Source organism: Bison bison, unplaced genomic scaffold, assembly GCF_000754665.1.
Source record: "Bison bison bison isolate TAMUID 2011002044 unplaced genomic scaffold, Bison_UMD1.0 scf7180017466011, whole genome shotgun sequence".
Taxonomy (NCBI): Eukaryota; Metazoa; Chordata; class Mammalia; order Artiodactyla; family Bovidae; genus Bison; species Bison bison.
Genome location: NW_011374409.1, coordinates 17,658 through 21,606, shown reverse-complemented (window position 1 = coordinate 21,606; position 3,949 = coordinate 17,658).

Below are 3,949 nucleotides of genomic sequence, written 5' to 3'. Positions count from 1 at the left end.
CTCCACACTGTTCTCCATAGTGGCTGTACTAGTTTGCATTCCCACCAACAGTGTAAGAGGGTTCCCTTTTCTCCACCCCCTCTCCAGCATTTATTGTTTGTTGACTTTTGGATAGCAGCCATTCTGACTGGCATGAGATGGTACCTCATTGTGGTTTCGATTTGTATTTCTCTTAAAATGAGTGATGTTGAGCATCTTTTTCATGTGTTTGTTAGCCATCTGTATGTCTTCTTTGGAGAAATGTCTGTTTAGTTCTTTGGCCAATTTTTTGATTGGGGTGTTTATTTTTCTGGAATTGAACAGCAGGAGCTGGTTGTATATTTTTGAGATTAATTCTTTGTCTGTTGCTTTGTTTGCTATTATTTTCTCCCATTCAGAAAGCTGTCTTTTCACCTTGCTTACATTTAAATGTATAAAATAATTCTACCCAAAAGCATAAAGACTTTGCCTTACACTTATCCTTTTATCATAATAATAAAGTCCTTAGCTTTAATTCTTCTGTTTTCGGTTGCCCGGGGTCTTCCTTGCTGCACAAGGGCTTTCTCTAGTTGTGGTGAGCGGGGGTTACTCTTTGTTGTAGCATGCAAGCTTCTCATTGTGGTGGCTTCTCTTGTTGCAGAGCACAGGCTCTAGGTGCATGGGCTTCAGTAGTTGTGGCACACAGGCTCAGCATTTGCAGCTCAACGGATCTAGAGTGTGGGCTCAGTAGTTGCGGCTCAAAAGCTTAGATGCTCCACAGCATGTGGAATCTTCCCGGACCAGGGAAAACACCTGTGTTCCCTGCATTGGCAGGCTGATTCTTATCCACTGGACCACCAAGGAAGTCCTAGCTTTTAATTCTTATTTTACCTATTTGCCTCTATGTTTTTATTAGAGGAATTCCAAAGTCATAATAATGAATGGCACATGAATAATAAGAAAACATTCATTTTCTTTTCTTTTTTAAATATTTATTTATTTTCCTGGCTGCACTGGGTCTTAGTTGTGGCATGCAAATTCTTAGTTGTGGCCTGTGGGATCTAGTTCCCTGACAAGGATCGGACCTGGGCCCCCTGCTCTGGGAGCATGAAGTGGATTTACAACACTCGTTCCCTCTGGAAGCCAAGTTTAGAAACCTACTATCTTTTACAAAACAGGGAATGCTTGTCAGACTTGTAACTTCTGGCAAAGTTCTGTGACTAAAGAGCCCCCATTACACTGGGCATTGGCCCACCTGCTCCTAATAGATTAACATCAGACCTGTGACACTCTTTCTGGTTACCAGTGGTGCCTCATCACAGTTGATGTTTGTTCAAATTGTGTTATGTTTTACTTGATGGACATACACCCAAATGGTTCTAATGGATGCTGCTAAAAGTACTGGAATAATAGATGTTTTAACTATGCATAATAGTTCTCTTGATTGTATGGAATGTTTCCAGTGGAGAAATGCCACAACTAAAACAGTAGCAGTAGAATAAGACACAATCAGGAGCCCACCTGGCTTCCACAGCCATATGGTATCACTGAAACAATACAAGATGGGGAAAGGGGAGCTGATCATGGTATTAAGACAAAAACCTAATAGAGATGGATGTGTTTTTTAAAAAAATTCAACAGATGTAAGAAAAAAAATTCTATAGTATGCTCATGTACCCAAAGCAAAGCAAGAGGAGAGAAGCAGAAGAATAAGAATCAGAGGGAACAAATAGAAAACAAATAATAAAATGGCAGAAATAAGCCCAGATATATCTCAGTAATTACTTTAAGTTTAAATGGTCCAACTATACCAACTAAAAACAGAGACTGGCAGAATGGATAGAAAATACAAACCAAATATATACTGTCTACAAGAAACTCACTTCAGGGACTTCCCCGGTGGTTCAGTGGTTAAGACTCTGTGCTTACACTGCAGGAGGCATGTTGGGGAACTAACATTCCACATGCTTTGTGGAGTAGCCAAAAAAAAAAAAAAGGAAAAAGATAAGCAATGCAAACATACATTTTTAAAAAGTAGACTTGAGGGCTACCCCGGTGGTCTAGTGGTTTAAGTCCACCCGCCAGTGCAGGGGACACAGGTTTGATTCCTGGTCCAAGAGGATCTCACACGCTGCAGACCAACTGGGCCCATACACCACAACTACTGAAGCCCACGCTCCTAGAGCCTGTGCTCTGCAGCAGAAGAAGCCACCACAGTGGGAAATCTGGGCACCACAACTAGAGAAAGCCTGCGTGCAACAATGAAGACTCAGCAGAGTTAAAAATTAGTAAGTCAATCAATCTCTTTTTAAAAAAAAAAAAGTAGACTTGAGAGCAAATAAATTTATAGGGACAAAGAGAAACATTGTATAATGATAAAAGAATCAATTCACCAAAAAGACATAACAATCCTAAATGTGTATGCATTAAACAAAATAGCTTCAGGATATATGAACAGCAAAAACTGATGGGGCTGAAAGGAGAAATAGATACATCCACAATTATAACTGAGGACATTAGCAATTAATAGAACTAGTGGAGAGAAATTCCAGCAGTGATAAAGAACTGAACACCACCACTGATTAACAGGATCTAACTTATATTTATAGAACATTCTACCCAACAGTAACAGAAAACACATTCTTTTCAAGTACCCATGGAACAGATTCACCAAGATGGACCATTACCTGAGCCATAAACCAAATCTCAACAAATTTTAAAAAGGGCCCGCGGTTCAATACTTGGTTAGGAAAGTAAGATCCCACAAGCTCCACAGCCAAAAAAACAAAAAAAACGGTGGAATCAAACTAGAAGTCAATAACAGAGACAACAGGAAAACATCTAAAACGCTTATTTAAAACCATGCTTCTTGGGACTTCCTTGGTGGTCCAGTGGCTAAGACTCCATGCTCCCAACACAAGGAGCCCAGGTTTGATCCCTAGTCAGGGAACTAGATCCCACATGCCACGATAACAACAAAAAAAAGTTCCCGCATGCCACAACTAAAGAACTGATGTGCCACAGAGAAGATCGAAACTACTGTGTGCCACAACTAAGACCAAGTGCAGCCAAGTAAAAAAACATTAAAAAAAAGATTCTTAATCATCTATCGGTCAAAATGGAAGTCAAAAGGAAACTTTTACAAATACATAGAACTGAAAGAAAAGAGAAAATAAAACATATCAATATTTGTGCAATGCACTAAAGCAGTGCTGAGAGGGATATCCACAGCACTAGATGCTTACATTAAAAAGGAGGAATGTTCTCAAATCAATAATCAAACTTCCTACCCCAAGAAACTAGAAAAAGAAGAGCAAAATAGATCCAAAGCAAGCAGCAGGAAGGAAAATAATGAAAATAAGAGCAAAAATCTGGCACTTCCCTGGTGGTTTGGTGGTTAAGAATCCACCTTATAATGCAGGGGATGTAGGTTTGAACCCTGGTCAGGGAACCAAGATCCCACATGCTGCAGGGTAACTGAACCCATGCCTGTGTGCCACAACTAGAGAACCTGTGTGCCACAACTAGAGAACCCGTGTGCCACAATTAAGACCCAATGCAGCCAAGAAAATAAATAAATAAATATTTTTTTAAATCAAGAAAATTGTAAAAGTCAATGAAACAGAAATTTAGATATTTGAAAAGATCAATAAAATTGAAAAACCTCTAGAGAGACTGAGAAAGATAAAAAAAAGAGAAGATACACATCACCAATATCAGGAATAAAAAATAGGATAGCTCTACAGATACTGCAACAGTTAAAAGGATTATAAGACTGATCTATACATCTGTGTCTCTTTTGCTGTCTCGTACACCGGGTTATTGTTACCATCTTTCTAAATTCCATATATATGTGTTAGTATACTGTATTGGTGTTTTTCTTTCTGGCTTACTTCACTCTGTATAATAGGTTCCAGTTTTATCCATCTCATTAGAACTGATTCAAATGTATTCTTTTTAATGGCTGAGTAATACTCCATTGTGTATATGT